At 37.3% G+C, this 22,549-nt stretch overlaps 1 long non-coding RNA gene across 1 annotated transcript; it reads left to right on the top strand.

The window, feature by feature from the left end:
* Positions 1-2,687: 2,687 nt before the first annotated feature.
* LOC145099968 (uncharacterized) lies at positions 2,688-3,718 on the top strand. The gene is made up of 3 exons (XR_013704733.1): positions 2,688-2,752; positions 3,417-3,484; positions 3,576-3,718. It is a non-coding gene; the product is annotated as an uncharacterized LOC145099968 (long non-coding RNA).
* Positions 3,719-22,549: the final 18,831 nt, after the last annotated feature.

Consider the following 22,549-nt stretch of genomic DNA (forward strand, 5'->3'; position numbering starts at 1 on the left):
TTTTAAAGTGCTTGATTAAGTTTCTAGTCTTGCAAAACTAGAGGAAACCCCCTCTTTTATTAATTGTTTTTAATTAGGTAATACTAGTACTTAATTTGATTGTTACCGTTCCCTGTGTTCGATACCCTACTTGCTTAAACTACACTATTAATCGATAGGTTCACTGCCTTTCATGTGTTTAATTTGTGTTTGAAGTAATAGGATTAAAACTAGTGCGTTTTACACACATCAGGACCCAAGTGTCCTTTAGTAAACAACTGCCATCTATACTGAGCGACACAAGTACTCCTAAGTCCTGACTTTGCTGTCCCAAGTGGGGACAACCAACTTCCTTGAGATCTTTTCCTTAAAGATTCTGATGTGAGGACTACCCTCAAATCCTGAGAATATCGACCTAACATGAACTTAATTACTTGCACTGAAATCCTAACCAATCCTTTATATTCGACTTCTATGCTGAATTCCAAAACTCAACAAGCTTGCACTACAACTGGCTCTACCCGAATGCTGGACCAATCACTCTAGTTTGACTATCGTTCTTCCGAGCAATACCACTAAATTGCTTCCACCAGTGGCCCACAGTAAACTACCGAACCGTCTAAAACTAAATCAACAAAACAATCCCCACTCATAACTCTCGATATGCAAAATGGCATATGACGATCCTTGATCAAATTAACAAGGCAATAATATGGAAACTAAATTGAAGATAATTCCTTACACATACAAGCACTTGATTCCACAACACATATACAAATAATAAGGCACGAGGTAAATAAAAGATAACATCCCTGAGATGGAATCTGATGAAACTCTAGCATCCCCCAACTGACACTACAATGATCGGCTCCTTGCTGTTAGGACTCCTACCCTACCTTTTATGACTGTTAGTGATCCTCAAAGTAATTGAAGCAGGTGCACTCACCACCCTAGCCCACAACATCCTACAATCAGCCTCCTTGTGTCCTACCTAGTTGCAATGAAAACACATCGAAACCGACCCATAGGGCAATGCCTACTGAAATGACCCATCTAACCATAACTAAAACATCCTCGGTCTGTCTCCTGACATCCTCCCTCATGGTTCCTCCCACACTTGGCACAACTTCCCTGACCCTAATGGCCTCCCAAATATGAATCCTAAGTCTTGGGCCTCTTCGACTGGCCAATTGTGATCTGATTCTGCTCTGACTTCCTCTCCCCGAGGTGCTCCAAATCGACTTCTCGCTCTCGGGCTCTAGCAATCATATCATTCAGAGTCTCGCACCTTGACAAAGTCACAAACTCCCTGATGTCATCCTTTAGCATGTCATGATACCTTACCCTCTTCATCTCCTCGTTTGCTGCATATTGTGGAACCAACAAAACCCTCTCTTGGAACTTGGCAGGGATTTCTGCCATAGTCTCAGTTGTCTGGTGAAGGTCCTAAAACTCCCTCGCCAACTATTTCACCTCATTAGCTAGTGCAAACTCCGCCCTAAAACGGGTCACAAAATCATCCCAAATCATAGTCTCCATGGCTTCACCTCACTACAAGAAAAAAGGCCTTTTACGACGCGCAAAATACGACGCTCATTGATCTATGTTACGCAAAGGAGAGTGACATTAGAAAAATGTCATCTCTTCAAAAAATTTAAGGATAGAAGACAAGCATTATTGCGCGCCCTTAAATTAGTGTCTAAAAAAACACGGAGGGCACCTATAATAAAATGCGCGTCGTCTAAGGATGTCGCTTTATATTTTTTAATGGAACGCGCGTTCCATCCTTTAATAGTGGGGGAAAGGGGGAAATGAAATTCTGAAAAAATTAAAAACCCCGCCATGCTCTCCTCTACCTTCTTTCAATCGTTCTTTTCTCTCTCTCTCTCTCTCAATCAAATACTAAAAATTAACTATTGTTGGAACTAGGGTTCCGGTTCTTAGTGAAATCGAAGGTTTTTTGGTCACCAGGCCATGAAATTGATCAAAGGGGTACAGTTTAGAGTGATTTCCATATCAAGTAGAACAGTAGCTCCATTAAAGTCAAGGTCTCGAAACTCCATGGTCAATCACCATCAACATTCTACTTCTTTATTTGTTCCAGAGGTTTGTCTTCCTTTATTACGAGTTTTATAACCTTTTTAATCAAACTCAATTATCCCTCGATACCTAATGTTATCTTTTGCGTTGTTGCTTCTACTCTGTTCTTCTTGAAACCTCCCCACACTCTCATGTCAAAACATAATTTATGATATCAAGTTGGAAATCAATAGAAATGGTTATGAAGGTCGGTTGGGTTGGACGATTCTCTGGAGGATGAGAGAGATTTGGACATGGCAGATCGTAGGGCTACAGAGATTGAGCTTGATACCATGGAGGGTTTTGCGTCAAGGGAAAAGATCCACCATCATCTCAACGACCAAGGTTGGTTAGGGTTTCTGTTTTTTTTTTCTGTTTTTTCTTTTTCTCCTTCCCCAGTTGAAAATTCTCTTTGGTATGTGCTAGTTCTCTCTCCAGCTTCTCATTTTTTAAGATTAATTGTTAGTGGAAATAGGTTTTAGATTCATTGAAATGTTCTCTTTTGCTTCCTTTTCTCTAATGAGCATTATCTGTTCTATTTCATATCTAATTTATATGGTCTGATTCTCTTTTTGTTTATTGGGTTTTATGTGTTAATCTGTGATAAAAATAAGTTCACTTTTTTGTGCAGGTTTCTTGACTTGAAGTTTAGTTTGTCTATCATATTTAGAGATAATAAACGAGTCTCTGGGAGGTATGCAATGAGCTTTAAGTAGGTCAATTAATAGATCCCATGAATCCAAGTGCACCACTTGCATGAGTTGGATGAAGTTGTGGGTTACATGAGCCTGTGTTACCCTTTTGGGCTAACTGCCTCGGTTCTGTTTGGAAGACATCATAAGGCCATATTACAATCTCCAAAAAAAACGTTCCTTGTTCTTCTTTGCTTTAACTTCATCAGCCTCCAGATCTAATATTAATTTTTCTCTTAGATTCAGAAATTGATAAATCTCTTAAACAAGGTTTATCCCATTTTTTTCTTCAGTAGTGTAGAAAGACATGTTGCCAATGTATACGGTTGTTGAATTTTGGAGTGCGTGTTCATATTCTTATTGTGTTCCTGGAAACCTTTTGTCACGATACGCTGAAATCTTTGTTGGATCCTGTAACATTAACATAGGTAATGAATAGAATGCACACTGATAAGTGATATTGGTAATTTAGTAATTTTAAAAATAGGAAAAATATTCGATATTACCTTGAACAGCAACGCCATTGCACCTTATCTGAAAATGAAGACAAGTAGTATATTGTGTTGTTACTCTCGAGTTAATAGTTACACATGCTTATAGAAACAAATCTGATGATGTTTAAATTAGTATGACTATCACATTTGTTGCATGAAATTATTCTTACAGAACCAACTCTGATGATGTTTAAATTAGATGAGAAGCTGAAGTTGATAGAATCTCGTCTGGAAAGCAAAGTATTTACTAAACCACCTCAATACTCAACCCCTTTTACATTGTTTTCATCATATTGTTACATATAACAAGATACACTTTTTGTTATTGTAGAATTGAGGGCCCACTTCAGGCTTACATCCTCGTTGACGTACATCACGTGATATTCCTCCGGTGTGGAGTTAAGAATTTGGGGGTTTCTTTCAAGAAGCAAGTAAAATGTACAGCAACTAAAGTTTACTTGGTCTCAAATTCTTCTTGCCCAGGTTGTTTTTCTTCCCTCATTGTACTTTTAGTTTTCCCGCATCTTCTTATAGTTCCGAGATGCTTTCCATGTGCTTATAAGCTTGCTGGTGTTTACAAATTTATTGGCACGCATAAACTCATTTATATCTTGTAATCAGCTTCATGTTTAATAAGAATATATATTGCGCATTTTGATTGTAGTCTGAGGCTTGTAAGGTTTTCAGGTCATATTGAATTAAAACTGCATAGGCTAAGTTGATGAACTGTTGTGAAGTGTATGTTGCTTTACGCTAATATATGTTTATGTTTTCAGGTTCCAATGGCTCCAAAACAGTCAAACACAGGACTCTTTGTGGGTCTAAATAAAGGGCATGTTGTCACCAAGAAGGAATTAGCACCTCGTCCTTCCGACAGAAAAGGGGTAAGTAACAAATCATGATATCTAAATTGTGTTGAGTTTCTTTTGGTTAAATTAATGGTTGTGTTTCTTTGGATTATATATAGAAAGCAAGCATAAGATCACACTTCGTGAGAAACCTTATCATGTATATTTGAGATCTTTTGTCTTTAAAATAAAGGGCTTTGAATCATACCTTGAGCTATAGAACTCAAACGGAATCACGGGTGCCTATGATTCTGTTTTCCATCAGATCTATAGTCATATTGTAAAAATCATACCTTGAGCTATAGAACTCAAACGGACCCCAAACCAGTTCCCAAAGTTCACAAATTGAGTTGGCTAACTTTCTTAAGCAGGCCAACCTCACTGGTAAGGACTTTATCTATGTGCAAGAATGGAATCTTTGCTGTTAGGTCTGATTCGGGTCTGTTCTGATATGTCATTTTGTTTTCATCATTTATAAGGATTGGAAAAGGATCCAGAGTGATTCCAAGTTTCTATATGTTCCTGATATTATGAATTTAAGATCTGGAGCAGATGGGGTGTTATTTCCAATTATAAATTGGTTAGAATTGATCCAGACTCCAGATCAGTGGGCAGTCACCAGCTTTTACTAGTGTTGTGATTGTCCACAATGTGAATTTTATATCCGGAGCTTGGGAAATGCTTTTCATTCAATTCCAACTCTGAGACTTTCATTTGTATGTCCTTTACTTCTCTGAATTTTGGTATGGACGAATTCTACTTACAAGTTGGGTAGAATTGGCCAACCTCACTTGACTGTCTTGTTGGAGACAGAAGTGATACACCTTTTTGTAAAATTCATATTTAATTCATCCTTTGGAGTTAGAAGGAGTTCTTTATAGTTCTGGAATCCTGAATAATCATAGTTTCCTATAAAATTTAGTTAAAGCTATGTTTCTGTTTTAGATTTTGGAGTAAATCCATTTTGAACAGCAGGTCTGTTTTAGAGACCTTGCTGTGATTACTCTTTTCTCAACTCATAGCTTCATTACTTCTCCTTTCTAACCTTTAGTCCTTCTAAGATGGGTTTTAAAAGTTTAAATTTTTTGCAAGTGTGCTACTGAAAATGAAGATAAACCCAATTGTGCTGCTGAAAATGAAGAGCTTGTTCAGGTATCTCAATTTCCAGACATACCCTTTTGGGTTTTTCACTTTCCTGAAATACCCTTTTTGATCTTTTACAATTTCCAAAAATACCCTTCTTGGTGCCTGGGAGTTACAGTGTTACCAGTTGCAGTTGTACTATATATATATATATATATATATATATATATATATATATATATATATATATATATATATATATATATATATATATATATAGGTTGCAGGACAATGGTGAACAGTCAAGATTCGTATGCACAACCAGTTGCAGTTGCAGCCACACATGGTGTGGTGGATGTGTACCAAGCATACGGTGGGGCTGCAAGCAGACAAACCCTTCCTGTTCAGGTTAGTTATGCTGAAAACTATGGTACCCAGCAAGATCCCTACTCTTCTGCATACACATCATATTACACACATCATAATCAAAAAGTTTATAACATCAATTCCGATAATATACTATATTCACTATTGTTATTGTGGCCTTTCAGGTTTTGTTTAAGAATCTGAATGTTGATTTGAAGGAAGTAAGCCCATCATCCCTTCTTATGGACAAAGTGAGAGAAGTTGAAGGAAGCCCTGATTTTTCCAACAAGATGTCGGGTCAACTCAACAACCACCAATGGTTGGAGAAGTTAAAAAAACAAAGTATTATCTTATTGATTAGCGATTACTGGTGTTGAGCTTTAAGCAATTTCCGGCCCTCTATTTATTAATCTTTTATAAGCTAGATTGTTGTTTTCTTTCCTTTTTATAAGTTGAATTGTGGCTAGAAATTATAGTCATCTATTCAAAGAAGGTGTTGGAACGTGAGTTCAAATTGATGACCCTTTTACATATAAATTTGATTAACAGATTGTACAATGAAATGCAAATAATAATTATGGGAAGGAGGTTAAGTATTAATCTCATGAATGCTGCAAACGTATTTGTTTCTCTCAATTCACCTTTTGAAGGACCTGGCACGTGTCTATATTACAGAACCTGTAAGTTTTTTTTTTCCTTTCTTTTATGGGTAAACTACAGGAAATAACTTCCTACTTTATTACTCTGTATAGGATGTATATGTAACAATTCTTTACACATGATATCAAACAGGAAAATGAGGTAGCTAACTAAACTAACTACTTCAATTTTCATATACTTCAATAAAAAATTAAAATATATTATGTTTGTTAATGATTTTGTATTGCAGGTACCTTTTCAACACTTTGCTGAGAAAATTGGTGGCTATCTTTTGAATAGGAGGAGTTAGTAGGTATTTAGACATGCATACCAAAGATAACATTTTGTACAGAGAGTTCTTGGCACATAGGAAGCTAGATAATGCAATTGTATATAAATGAGTTCATTTTTTTTATAACATTTACTCACTACTGGAATAGTTATTTGTATTTGACATATTAGTGAAATGAATTATCTTTGTTATTTATGGTATTTTATTTTGTATTATGAGATTTTTAATGTATTATTTAATTTGAAAATTAGAAAAATCTATAAATAATATTTTTTTTAAACATTTAAAATTATGATACGCAAAAATGTGTGTCATCTTCATTTATGACATGGCCTTTCTTGACAGTGGCTTTCTTGATACGCATTGCGTGTCATTAACACGCGCGTCGTAAGGTTACGACACGTGAATGCGTATCGTCTTCCTTTATGACAGGGCCTTCCTTGATACGCATTGCGTGTCGTAAACGCGTGTCGTAAATGCGTGTCGTAAATGAGCGTCGTAAATGCGCGTCGTCTATAGACGACGCGCAAACGCGCGTCGTCTTTCTTTATGACAGGGCCTTCCTTGACGCGCATTTGCGCATCGTCTGAGCCTTTTACGACGCGCAATGAGCGTCGTAAAAGGCCTTTTTTCTTGTAGTGCCTCCCAAAGCGAAGTCTACCTCCTCCCACCAATCTCAATCTCTATCTTTCAGAAGATAGGAAGCAAATCTGACCTTTAACTCCTCAGGGCAGAAACTCTTCCGGAAAGCGTTCACCATATCCACTAACTATCTCCTACTAGTAATGGGGTCCTTCTCCCCAAAGAACTCGGGAGCTCCACAAGCACAAAACTCACGAAATGAAATAGTACGAGCTCTTACAATAGCCATAATCTCTATGCGGAACGCGTCTAGGTGCTAACCCAAAATCTCCATAATCCCTTCCTTGACCGTTCCGAAGGTCACAGAGTCTACTCCAACAGACTACAGGTAATATTTGACGAGATGAATTCCCGCATCCGCTTATCAATCGCCTCGGTAACTGCACTAGAGCTTGAACCAGAACTTGAACCTCCTCTACGTGCTCATCACCATTCTCAAAAGCAATCATACCAATGATCAGAACATACCTAAGAATCCATAGGCTTCCTAGATTCTTTGTGACTCTCCTTGATTTGAGTATGGATCTTGTGCTTTCAGTAGTACGGGCCTAATACTACCTTCCACATCTATCCATACTTTCCTTAATAATTATCCCAAATCCTCCAGGTCACCCTCTCAAATTGGTACTTCAAGTACCTGTTAAATAGTGTAATCAAACTCACTAAATCAATTCCTAGGTTCTCCTAGGATTCATCACCCCACCCTACCATCATCTGCTGAAGATCCCTCACTAATGTCAGTTAACTACTTCATGAATACAATTGCACGCCAAGAAGCTTAGATAATTCTTCGACAAAAAGACTCAACCCTATAATGGTTAAACTCAAACGAGAGATGTGTCATAGAGCCAAATCAATCAGTCTGAGATTATTTAACCTATGTATCATGCAACTTAGCATATTCATGAAATAATTAGCTTACATCAGTATGACTCTCACAAAGCACAAAGCAAGCATCATTCAGGCATCGAAAAGTCTAACCAGCATACCGACTAATCAATCCATTCTATCCAGTCATCTGAGATACATACTAGCATACAGTTCTAAAGCTCAAACAACAGTCATACAATGGCATCTCTCCTAACACGAAATCCTAAGCAGATCCTTAGCCCTAATCTAGCATGCAAATCTCATAACATATAGCATAATAAACATGTATGGGTATTCTGGGAATCACTTACTTAAGCTCGGTTGATTGCGCGCATCACACCCTTTTTCTTTAAAAAAGTCTATTTAGAAATTTGTTTTCATATAAAAATATTACTCATTCCTCAGTTTGAGTTCAGTCGCACCCGAGAATGTGCTGAATCCCTCAAACGAAGGCTCTGACACCAACTTGTAACGTCCCAAGAATTATAATGTAACATTTTCATTTTAGTTTAACCAGAAACACCATTTGTCTTTTTCTAAACATTCAAATGTATATCATAATAAACAGTTATCAGAGTACAATCCCAACATCATCAAGTTGTGGAAACATGGGTGGATGTTCTGGGATCAAGTCGAGCCCTTCCCTTTCGAACCGGAAGTACCTGAAACCATAACCATCAAAACCGTAAGCATAAAGCTTAGTGAGTTCACCAAATTACCACATACTATACATACAATAGGTCTTTCCCGACAACGATCAGGCCTCGCCCAGAACATATATGTCAATAACATGCAATGGGCCCCGCCCAACACACCTATTAGGCATCGTCTGGCATCAGGCCCCGCCTGGTATACATTCAAACACATACAATACATGCAAGAGTCACAAAGACATCTAGCACACTACACAATCATTAGGCCCCACCCGGTATATATGCAAACACATATAATACATGCAAGAGTTTCATAGATAGCTATCATACAAATAACAATAATGCATGGGGTCAGCATTGGTGCCTTCAATCTGCCAAACACTGGGAGGAAACTCACCTCAATCCATATAAACCGAGACACATGCGTTGCTTCTACCGGAAACCATACACTGGATATAATCAATATCCTAATCAATAATTAAGGTCATTTCCCAAAATTCAATGTCCAATCCATATTCTATACTTCCAATGGGTAAAAGAACATTTTACCCTTCTCATATCTTATCCAATAACCGACAACCCAAACTCTAAAAGACCAAAGGCCCAAAATAAGACCTTGTGAGTACACCATGCGTACTCAACTCATACGACCCACTAAAGCACAAGGTACAACTCGCTAAAGTTCAAGGATGGGGACTTCTTGCATTACGCTAAGCGTACACATACGTACGCCCATCATACTCATCAGGTGACCAAAACTTCATATTAAGCACTTAATGCTTCAGACCAAAACTTCCAAATAGAGATCTAACCTCCAAATAATGTATTAATCAATAAAGTTGCCAACTTAACTCCTTTGCATGTCTTAATGGAACCCAAAACCCGTTTTTATCCATCTAAACCCATAATATGAACATCAACTTAAGCATGATTCATCAAAACCCATCAATATGATATTTTTATGGTTCCTAGTAACTCCATAATGGATAAAGTTTCCAACCTTATCCATTAGAATGGTCCAACCAACCAAGATCTAGTCTTTAAATCTTAAAGGGACCAAACGTGCATCTTTTACAAATTAATCCATAAAGGCCAAATATCAAGTTTTTAGATTTGAATCAATATGATGTTTAGATGGATAAAGTTTCCAACTTTATCCATAACAAGGTCACAAACTTTCAAGATCTAAACTTTATACGCTAAGGTGACCAAAAGCTCGTAACACCCAAGACTAGCTACATTTATCAAATGCATCATCAAGATTCAAACTTTATACCTCTTGGAGAAAGATCAAGGTGAACAAAGTCTAGATCCACAAGCTCCAATGCAACCAACACTTCTCCAATGAGCTCCTTATTCTCCAAGATGCACCAAGAACACTCCAAATCACTTATAAACACCTTTGTTCCTCAGAAGGCTCAAACTATGGTTAGGGTTTCAAGGGAGGGTGTTGGAGAGGTGGAGGCTAAGAATGGAATGGGTTTGGGGAAGTTAAGAAGCTTAAATGAGGCTGAAACCATGAAATAAGGTTTGTGAACTGATCGTGTATGCCCAACATACTCAAGCTACGTCAAACGTACTCCAGGTATGCCTAGTACGCCCATAGTACTCCAGATACACCCAACGTACTAGGTAAACCCAAAACCTTCCTAACTTCAAACGACCGTAACTTCTTTTCTCCAACTCTATTTTCGACGATCTTTATATCCATGAAAAGGTAATGAGAAGCTCTACAACCCTATCAACTCTACATTCCCTTCAAATTTTCCAAAATTAAATCCAAAATTAAAAAAAAACCCAAACTATCAGTTTACGGTTATACCCTTGGGTTCCAAAGCACCAACCAAACTCTCAGATCACCTAGTCTACATTACCCACATCCAAAGGGCTCTAAATCTCTCTTTCCCATAACGACCAAATCCTCATGATATCTGATCTTCGGTTCATGGCCCCGAATTATGAAACGATTCGAAACAGGGTGTTACAGGCTAGCTGGTTTATATCATGTGGATGGTTAAATTTTGTTTTGTTAGAAGTCTTAGTTGTGCATTAGAAGTCAATTTTTATATGTTTATGTTTATGGGCCCCCACTTTCTTGTGGGTTGTTTATTAGGAGTTTGGTTACCAATGTTGAGTATTGGTTATGAAACTTAGGGTCATGAAGTTCATTGTAAATGTATTGAATATTTTCTAGGTGGCTGTACACCTGAGCTGGTATGGGAGTTAGGATGCAATGCAAGATTATTGGATTGAAAATTACTACACTCATGGGAATGGTGGGTTATTGATGAAAGTCAAGAAGTAAAGTTGGACTTTTAAGCATAACTTTTGTATTTGAGATTTGTTAAAATTCATGATTGGGATGCTTTATGAATTCATTCTACATGGTTAGTTGGTGTTCCTAGTCAAGGAATAGGGTGGGTACGATGAATGGATGATCATCAATCTTAGGGTATGGTTTCTAATGTTTAGAGTGATGGGTTACCGGTTTTGGAAAGTATATTGATGGAGGTTGTTTGTAGTTCCAATTTTAAGAGTTTCCTAGTTTGAAATTATTTTGCTATGAGTTTGGTCATACAGTTTGGGAGAGTGAAGTGGTTGTTGTAGTTGAGTATTTTTTTTTTATTTCAAGTGATTGGTTGTTTGTTGGCAATGGTGGGGTTCAGAGTGGTCTTTCAAGTTTTCTTATGGATGCCTTGATTTTTGAAGTAGTTTGAGGGAGATTATAGAATTTGTTGGTGTAGTTTTCAAAGATTCTATTTGAGACAGATTTCAAGGACGAAATCCAGTGTATGTGAAGGAGAGTTATAACTGTTGGATAAGGTGTCTAAGTTCATAACTATTTCTGGTAAATACTTGACCCGACCCGGCATGGTCCGTTTGGGTTGCATGGCACCATGCAATTGAATAAACTAAATGAGAGAAATAACACATATGGTTTATTAATATATTATAAGTTCTAATATATTAATAATATTATTATTTTTGATCAAGAATTAATTTAGAATTAATTAAGTGATCAAAAGATAACTAATTAGATATATCAGTAGATTATGTAAATCTTCCATATCTTATATAGTGGGCTAAGAGGCTCCATGGATTGTCAAGTTGGATTCCACCCATAGGATGCTCCATGGAGTTAACCCATGGATCAAGAAATGAAGAGTCATGGAACATTATGGTTTACCTAATGTAACACACTATATAAGCAATGTAACTCTCCCCAAAATCGGTTACACTAAGAAATAAGAGGGCTTGGCCGATTTTGCATGTGTTAGAGTATTCTCTCAAGTTTATTCTTTGCATTTGGTGTTGTGTGAAGCATTTGAGGCATCACACTTGAGGTGCTAGGATCACAAGGTTTCAAGGAACACTTACAACAACAAGGTATGTAGTTCTATCTATTATTCAAGTTAAAATTGTTCCCCATGTATGCTAGATAGGATCATAGCCTTGGAAATCAACTTTGCATGATAATTAGACAAACATAGATCCAAGGTTATTAGGGTTGCATGTACACTTAGGAAGATTTAGAATGATCAAAACCCAACAGTGATATCAGAGCCTAGGCTTGTTTGTTTGTTATTTGTGCTAAATAGTTGAAAAAAGTCGATTTTGTGCAATCTGCCTAATGAACTCGCCGAGTCCATGGGGGACTCGCCGAGTTCATGTGAATCTTCAACCTACTCGCCGAGTAGGTTCATGCACTCGGCGAGTAGGAGCCTCAGAATGCAGATTTTCGACTTTAGTTGCTGGAAATGGACTAGAAACATTACCCTAAACTATTTTGGTACTTGAAAACTTGTTTTAGATGGTGTAATGTCTTTGCTAATCCATTTACAACAACAAGTTATCAAAATTACAAAGTTTTAAGTGTAAGTTTTGATTCATGAAAGTGTTCATGTTCATGTTCTTGATCTTATGATGTTTAGATGATCATAGGAATTGTTTGTAACCTATGTGGTAGATTAATTCTTGATCATTATGTGTTTTAATGGAGTCCATAACTTGTCCCCAAGTTATGGGAAACCAAAAGTCACTTTGCTTTAAAACCATTAAAAGAAGACATGGGTTATAAAAATGAAGAGTCTTCATTTTTAATACCCTAATAAACTCATAAGTTACAAGAAATGAAAAGTTTTGAAAGTTTACAAAACTTGCCCTCAAGTTTTGGAACAAGTAAAGTCTTGATTAAAACTTTAGTTCCAACCCTTAGAATTTTAAAAGTTAAAATTCAACCCTTATACTTATAATATTGTAAGTTAATAATAATATATATGTATAAGATCAAAGTCGTCTTACCGCTAGTACGCCTCATTCACGAAGCCGGTCTATAAGGTGGTATAAGGTTGTTGCCTATAAAATGGCAACTTAATGGGTGTCCACTCTCATCCACCGCTTGCTTGACTGGTGGAGGGTCGTTAGCCGAACGGGTAAGACAAGGACTTATAAATTCTCATTAAAAGTATGATGAATATTATAAAGTAACTAAATGTTTTATTAAATTCCCAATCTTAGTTACTTTAGGAAAAATGTGAATAAGGTGCTAATCCATGAAATTACACTTTACACTTTGTCTAAGTCGTTAGTGGAGCGTGTGTGGTTAACCGGCACATTAACTTGGACTTAACAAGGTAGGTAAAGGGTGACTTAATATTTATCATAGTATCGATGGAGCGTGTGTGGTTAACTGGCACATCAATTGAGGGGTAATACATTAAGGGTACCAAGTAATTTTCATGGTTACTTCACACCTCGTTTTGTGATCCTCGGCATCCCAGTCACAAAACTTGGAGGGCACACTCGAGATTGAAACATGCCTTTGAAAAAGTTCATTGAATCTCAAAAGAATCTAGGAGTTTCTAAGAACCAAATTAAATATTTTTAATATTTCAACTTTGGTGGAAATTGGTGAATCGTCATTCACCTACCTTTCAAATATGTTATTACTTAGATTACGGCATACCTCTTCTAAGTATAATATATTGTGATTGGGTCCTAGCCTTAATAGTACATTTGGGTGTTTTATTAAGGACTATCTCTATTTCTAAACTAAACTTTTCTTCTTTTCAGATGTCTGCAAACACTCCTGCTTCTAGCTCTAATCCTAATGGCTCCTTTTCTCTAATGAACTTGTGTGGGAAAGTCACTTTTGATGGATCCAACTTTAATGAATGGATCAAAAACATTCGAATGATTACCCGCTACGAGGACAAAGAATATGTCCTCGATAAGGAGCTTAAGGAGATTGATGAGATAGTTGCTACTCCTCAAGAGATCATTGACTTTAGGGCACATAAAAGGGATGCCACCAAGGTGACATGCATCATGATGGCCACTATGACAGCCGACCTCCAAAAGTCCTACGAGGACTACTACCCTTTTCAAATGCACCAAGATTTGATGGAAAGATACCATCAAAGTGCACGAAAAGAGAGGTATGAAATCATCTCCTCCATGATAACAACCCGAATGAAGGATGGAGAACCCATCACGGGCCACATGCAGAAGATGCAAAGATTTGTGGACCGCTTGCTGAAGCTTAATGTGAACTTCCCCGAGGTGCTAGCAATAGATATTATTTTGCAATCCTTACCTTCATGTTATGATCAATGCCGCATGACATACCACATGAACAAGGAAGAGGTCACTCTCAGCACACTTCAAGGACTCTTAAAAACCACAGAAAATGGTCTTAAGGGTAAGGCGGTTGTTACTACTCCTACTCCTACCAACTCCGCCCCTGTCTTGGCAATCGGGAAAGGACGAGGGAAGAAGAGAAAGAGTTCTTCGAAGGGTACCAAGGTTAGGACCCTTGATGTCTCTTCTTCAAGTGGAACCAAGAAAGGTTTCATCACTCCTTCTTTTGACCCAAAAGAGGCTGAATGCTTCTATTGCCATGAAAAGGCACATTGGAAGCGGAACTGCCCAAAGTACCAGCAAGATGTAAAGGATGGTAAAGTTAAACCCAACCATGCAGGTATTTACACTATCTTATCTAATAACTCACCCCATTCTAACTCATGGGTCCTTGATACCGGTTGTGGTATTCATATCTGTTCTGATTTGCAGGGACTAAGAAGAAATGAGAATGTGGAGCAAGGAAGAATAAACTTGATCATGGGAAATAGGAAAGATTCACCTGTCACCAAGATTGGAGTTTATACTTTATCACTAAGTAGTGGGTTTAGTTTAGATTTGAATAAATGTTGTTAATCGCCAGAAATGGCAAGAAATATTATTTCCTTTCATGCATTGTATAAACAAGGTTTCACCTTTTCATTTGATAATGAAGTTGGTTCGATTAATGTTTTCTTTAATAATGTTCTTTATTTTAAAGCAGTACCTTGTGATAGCGTGTATGAAACTGTATCTGTGGTTGATAACTTAGGAAGTAATGTATTGTGTGTTGATTCTGTTAATAATAATAACTTGGATAAAGCATCACTATAGCATTGTCGTCTTGGACATATAAGCAAGAAACACATAGGCCAACTCCAAAAAGATGGAGTCTTGGAGTCATTTGACCTAAAGTCTGATGATAGTTGCGAATCATGCTTACTTGGAAAAATGACAAAGTCACCCTTCACAGGTTCTTGTGAGAGGGGTGAAGGTTTGTTGGATCTTGTGCACACGGATGTGTGTGGACCATTCAAACATGCCACAAGGGATGTTAATCGTTATTATTTGACCTTTACTAATGATTATAGTAGATATGGATATGTCAACTTAATCAAGCATAAGTCAGAGACTTTCGAAAGGTTTAAGGAATTTAAATAGGAAGTCGAGAATCAATTGGGCATGAACATTAAGATGCTTAGATCCAATCGAAGTGGTGGGTATCTTAGTTCAGAGTTCCTCGACTATCTTAGGGAATGTGGGATTGTCTCACAATTGACAGCTCCCAGGACACCGCAGTTGAATGGTGTGGCTGAGAGGCGTAATCGAACCTTGTTGGATATGGTTCGTTCCATGATGTGTTGAGCTTCGCTACCAATCTCATTCTGGGGGTATGCCTTAGAGACTGTCGCCCATATTCTTAATCTAGTCCCTACAAAGAAAGTTGCCAAAACTCCTCACGAGATGTGGACTGGTAAAGTACCTAAACTATAACACATCAAGATTTGGGGTTGCGAGGCTTTTGTGAGGCGCGAGTCTCATGATAAGCTAGAACCCCGAAGCGAGAGGTGTATTTTCATCGGCTACCCACAAAGATCCTTTGGTTACCTCTTCTACAAACCTAGTGATAATGTGGTCTTTGTAGCAAGAAGAGGAGTCTTTCGAGAGAGAGAGAGAGAGAAAGAGAGAGAGAGAGAGAGAGAGAGAGAGAGAGTTTATAAGCCAAGGAGACAGTGGGAGGCAAATTGACCTTGAAGAACTTCAAGAGTCATGTGGTGAAGGAACTTCAAACCCTAGCCCTCAACTTGAGGAGGAAACTCCTGTTGTGCCAATTGACGAGTCTGTACCTCTGAGGCGTTCCACGAGAGTTTGGAATGCACCTGAGCATTACTATAGTTTCCATATTACTGCGGAAGGTGAGACACTTATTAGTGATGAGACACTAGTAGGTCTGGATGAACCTAACAGCTACACGGAAGCCATGTCAGGCCCTGAGTCTTCTAAATAGAAAAAGGCTATGGATAGCGAGATACAATCGATGTATGACAATCAAGTTTGGAACTTGGTTGAGAATGTAGCAGGTCATAAGACTGTAGGGTGCAAATGGATCTTCAAGAAGAAGACCGACATGGATGGGAATGTACACACTTATAAGGCCCGACTGGTTGCAAAGGGCTTCTCTCAAACTCCTGGAGTGGATTATGATGAGAATTTTTCTCCTGTAGCCAAGATTAAGTCTATTAGGGTTATGTTAGCCATAGCTGCATTTCATGACTATGAAATATGGCAAATGGATGTCAAAACCGCTTTCCTTAATGGAAAGTTGACTGAAGATGTTTACATGAGCCAGCCAAAAGGTTTTGTCAACAACGAGTACCCTAATAGAGTGTGTAAGCTTGAGAAATCCATTTATGGATTAAAGCAAGCACCTCGCAGATGGAATCTTTGCTTTAATGAGAAAGTCAAGGAATTTGGCTTTTCTAGGAGTGAAGATGAATCTTGTGTGTATGTCAAGGCTAGTGGGAGTATTGCTAGCTTTTTGGTATTGTATGTGGATGACATACTACTCATAGGAAATGACATCCCAACTCTGCAGGAAGTTAAGTCCTGGCTTGGGAAGTGTTTCTCTATGAAGGACCTAGGAGAAGCTGCCTATATTCTAGGGATAAGGATTTTGAGAAACCGGAGTAAAAGACTAATTGGACTTAGTCAAAGTACCTACTTGGACAAGGTGTTGAAGAGATTCAGCATGCAGAACTCCAAGAAAGGAGAGTTACCCATCTAGAGTAACGCCAGATTGAGTAAGACACAAAGCCCAAGTACCGAGGCTGAGATAGCAGAAATGAGTCAAGTACCTTATGCTTCAGCAGTAGGCTCAATCATGTATGCTATGACATATACTCGACCTGATGTAGACTTTGCCTTGAGCATGGTTAGCAGGTATCAGGGGAATCCTGGCAAGGCACACTGGGCTGCGGTAAAGAATATCCTCAAGTACATACGGAGGACTAAGGACTGGGTCCTTACCCTCGGTGGGAGTGATGACTTGAGAGTTGTAGGGTATAGTGATGCTAGCTTCCAAACTGACATGGATAATTTCCGCTCTCAGTCAGGCTGGGTCTTTACCTTAAACGGAGGAGCAATCACTTGGAAGAGTTTCAAGCAGGAGACAGTGGCTAATTCCACTTGTGAATAAGAGTATATAGCAGCGAGCGAGGTAGCAAAGGAGGCAATATGGCTAAAGAACTTCATTGGAGACCTTGGAGTTGTACCAGCTATAAAGGAGCCCACGAAAATTTTCTATGATAGTGAAAGTGTTGTTGCCTTAGCCAAGGAACCAAGGGATCACGGGAGATCCAGACACATCGACAAAAAATATCATTTTCTCAGACATCGCATAGAAGAAGGAATCCTCGTGGCAAATAGGGTATCATCGGATGAGAACCCAGCAGATCCCCTCACGAAGGGACTGAGTAGGGTTAAGCATCTCCAGCATGCTCGGAGCATAGGGCTGAAGGATGATATAAGTTTTAGTAGTTAGATAAATTATGAAATTTGTAAAGTGTAATTGACATTTGATGATGAATAAAAAGTTGTGTTTATTTATGAGTAAAGTGTTACTATCTTTTGTCAATTGTTTACTATAATTTCTTTTGCATGTTTGGACTTCCAGAATAGTATGTTGTGTTTTCACATATTATTCAAACTTTCCACAGTCAGTCATATGTTGGAAGTAGATATGAAGTAAGACTGTCATGAAGTTGGTTGTAGGTGTCAAGATATAAGACAACACTTCATGAGTGCTCATAAGTTCTGAGTATTTGAATCAACCCACGCTCACTGGAGTCACTTCATGGAATTTTATCTCGAGTGATCGTGAGACGGTAATATCATATAAGTCTTCAAACCTAGAGATATGATTTGTTACCTATGAATTGATTATGCATTGATTGTACGAAAACACATTGGTAACTCGATGTTATAAAACCTGCTTTTGTGTATAATTCAACTAGTAGTAGAACAAACATATGAGTCGAAGTTTATCTGTTCCTTCTTGGATTAGAAGCTGATATCTGGGCCCCTCGATGATTTTGTTTTGACCTATGTACGAGGCCCGGTCAGAACTAAGTTCATGTGTTCAATTAAGTTCTTTGTCAAACAAATTGGAAATCGGGAAAAAACTGTTGGACAATAAGTAAGACATTGTTCCATGTATTTGTCCGGCTGATATCTAGAACAGAGGATTATATGATCACTTATCTAAAATGGCGTATCAACATCTTCTCAGTTCCGAGAGACCTTGAAAGAGCTACGATTGCCGATCGGTTTCTGAAGTATTGCAGTTATAGTTATTAGACTTATCCAAGTGGGAGACTGTTGGATAAGGTGTCTAAGTCCATAACTATTTTAGGTAAATACTTGACCCGACCCGGCATGGTCCACTTGGGTTGCATGGCACCATGCAATTGAATAAACTAAATGAGAGAAATAACACATATGGTTTATTAATATATTATAAGTTCTAATATATTAATAATATTATTAGTTTTGATCAAGAATTAATTTAGAATTAATTAAGTGATCAAAAGATAACTAATTAGATATATCGGTAGATTATGTAAATCTTCCATATCTTATATAGTGGGCTAAGAGGCTCCATGGATTGTCAAGTTGGGTTCCACCCATAGGATGCTCCATGGATTCTCCATGGAGTTAACCCATGGATCAAGAAATGAAGAGTCATGGAACATTAGGGTTTACCTAATGTAACACACTATATAAGCAATGTAATTCTCCCCAAAATAGGTTACACTAAGAAATAAGAGGGCTTGGCCGATTTTGCATGTGTTGGAGTATTCTCTCAAGTTTATTCTTTGCATTTGGTGTTGTGTGAAGCATTTGAGGCATCACACTTGAGGTGCTAGGCTCACAAGGTTTCAAGGAGAACTTACAACAACAAGGTATGTAGTTCTATCTATTATTCAAGTTAAAATTGTTCCCCATGTATGCTAGATAGGATCATTGCCTTGGAAATCAACTTTGCATGATAATTAGACAAACATAGATCCAAGGTTATTAGGGTTGCATGTACACTTAGGAAGAGTTAGAATGCTCAAAACCCAACAATAACATCGAGTTTCAAGATGTTTCTTACTTAGGTATTATGGACTGTAATTTCGTCGACTAAAGGTTTTAGGCTTCAATGGAATAAAGTTTATACCTTATTGGATGTTGATAATGTTGGTTAAGTGATTTAAGTCCTTGATTTATGCATTGGAGTCAAAGGAATAAAATGGGAAAAGTGATATAATATAATTTTTTTATGTATTAACAAATTATGTTATGTATGCTTTTAGCCAAAATTAATTAGATAGAATTGTGGAGTTTTTCAACACCTTCGTGTGCATATAAAGATCGCTGAAAATAGAGTTAGAGTGAGGATGTTGTGCTTGTTTGAAGTTGAAGATGAAAAACCAAAAAATTAGAAATTTATCTAAGGAGCATGGGTCCCCATCCATAATGGGCTGTCCAATTTTTTAGGGTATTTGAGGTATTTAAAAGCCATTAACTCGAAGGGATTCATCAATTTTAGCCTCGACCTCCTCTACAACACATGTAATGAAACCCTTACTTCCATTGAAGTGTTTGGAACTCATCCTCTATCCTAAATCCATTTTGGTACTCTCATAATATCTGTTTAGGGCTTTCTTTTTGTGTTATTGTGCTCAAGAAGTAAGAATAACAAGAAATATTGGTCATTGAAGCCATGCATTTCAAGTAATCAGCCTTCATTTACCTTTTGGGCCTTGCAAGTCACAAAGTTCCATGATATATTGGGTTTTATCTTTTAATCTATGAACACATGAGCTTTGGTCCCTTGGTAGCTTATGTACTAGAGTTTGAACATATTTAGAACTTTTAATTGATGTTTGGGACAATATGTGGTCATTTTGTGGAGTAAAGAGTGCATGAAAGAGCTCTATTTACTCCATACATAAAGAAAGTTACTCCATGCATAAAGAAAGTTGGGTTTTTTTTTGTCATTTCTCAACATATAATTTTGATCCAGATCTGAAGTTTGGAGAATTGAACTTAATGGATTAAGTTGAGAAAGATGCATTATTGGTTCTTTGAGACTTAAAGTCTAGATCATGGTTTTTTTTACCATCCTAATGAATAAAGTTGGAGTGTTTATCCATTATGAAGCTATTAGGAACCAAATTTGATGTTATGAGCCTTGGTCTTTATGGATATAATTCTTAATAAATAAAAGTATTTTAGAATGAAACTGTGACGTGGCCAAGGAAAGCCCACAATGTGGCGGTGGGACTCATCGCGACATTGTTTTGTCATTTGGAAGCCACAACGTTACCAACAGTTAGCCACAACATGGAGATTTACTGATTTGACTTTGATCGTTGACTGTTTGACGAGTTTTATTTTTTTATTAAACTTTGGCATAATCGAGTATTTATCTAAGTAATGGTCTTGGTTTAGCATTAGGTAGCTTAGGTTAATTGTTGAGCTTCTATTGAGTAGTTCATGTCGGTTTTCTCAATATACTATGTAGGACACTCGTGATATGCTAGATTATCTTTGTGACTTTTGCATTAAACACAATGGTTGGATCATGGAAAGAAAGACTACCGATGGGTTGTAGCAATGAAAGTGACTGAATACTATGGTTGGATCATAACATTCACATCGGTTGAAATATACCCCTAGGGTTGAGCCTACTATATGTGTGGTATGTGGTATCATGAGGAACTCACTATGCTTTGTGCTTATGGTTTTATATTTAAATGTTTCAGGTACTTCTTGTGACAAAGAGAAGAGTCGGGTGTGATTGCATTGCATCCTCCAGAGTTTTCACACTTTTTTTTATGATACTCTAATGTCTGTTTTGAGAATACATTTTACACTATGATTATCCTTTTATAAAATGGAATGAATGGTTTAATCTTATTATAAACGAAATTTTTTACTTGTCATTTTTAGGAAGTTACATTCTATTAACTATGATGTCATCACATTCGAATAATTTTCAAATATGATGATTCTTAATAAGCAATATACCATGTGAGCTTGCATGAATTTGGGATCCTTACTCGAGGTAAGTTCACCTTTACAATCACAAAGAACCTTCAAAAGGACCATCAATGATTACAACAATGATGTCACTAATGAATCTCATTTACTCATATGGTTTCAATTGCAGCCTCACATTCTACAATATACTCTAAGTTTATCCTTAAGTCGACTATGGTGTATTACTTGGTGCTCTTCCAAGCTAATACTTCACTATTCTGTAAAAGCACAAATCCCAACTACAAATGGAATTCTCTTTATTATTGTGGAAATCAATAATAAGATCATCTCCTTTGACCTCCTAGGACACCTAGGAACATACTTAATTTTAATTTATTGATTCTTGTCAAGTTGATCTGATCTGACGTTTCATGTTAGAGGAATACGAGTCATCATATCTGGTATATGTCAAGGCATACATGATCAATCCCATAAGAAGAATCATGTGTCACATGACTCATTTCTTCTAGCTTCATAGTAGAACTAAGAGATTAGAGATGCTCAATATCATGCCATACATTATGAGCTATTTCGAGTTTCTTTGAGATTTCATGTATTTTGGCTTAATCTAGTGAATTGGTCAGGTCAATCTTTATAGATCCTTACATTAAATATGTGTGTTATTTTTCCAATGTGCCTCAAAGCAAAACAATTTCTCAAAGAAAGCCAATCTTTTACATTTGCTATGTTAGAAAATTGTTTCCTATGATTTGTGCATTATTCAAACACATTACAATGGTGACAACAGTACTCCCATTAGTATTGACATATATATGACTCATCTTAGTTTCTCAAAATTCAAACTCTTTCAACTTTCTCATTGAAACAAAGATCCTAATTGCTCCCACTGGCTTCAACATACCTTATGGCCTATCTTCAATTCTCGGAATTCAAACTCCTTGAATTTTATCATTGAACAAAGATTCCATCTTTGAAGATGCTTCTTTCAGTTCATAAATGAACTTCATAAGCATACACATTCTTCCCAACCTATCTTGGTTTAACTATGTGTTAGTTCTTATCCATGTTCGTTATCATCTTGAAGATACACTAAGACTTACGGTTTCAAGGTCATGTGTTTGATCAACCAAGTTTTGAAACATCCATAGACTAAATCTCGCTCTCCATGTCCTCCTTCCATCTTGAAGCCTTTTAGGGTCTGTAATAGCTTCCAATAGTTAGTCTCTGGTCTATCTACCAGTAA

The sequence above is a fragment of the Lactuca serriola genome, chromosome 4, assembly GCF_051521515.1.
Source record: "Lactuca serriola cultivar US96UC23 chromosome 4, Lser_US96UC23_V15, whole genome shotgun sequence".
NCBI classification, from domain to species: Eukaryota; Viridiplantae; Streptophyta; class Magnoliopsida; order Asterales; family Asteraceae; genus Lactuca; species Lactuca serriola.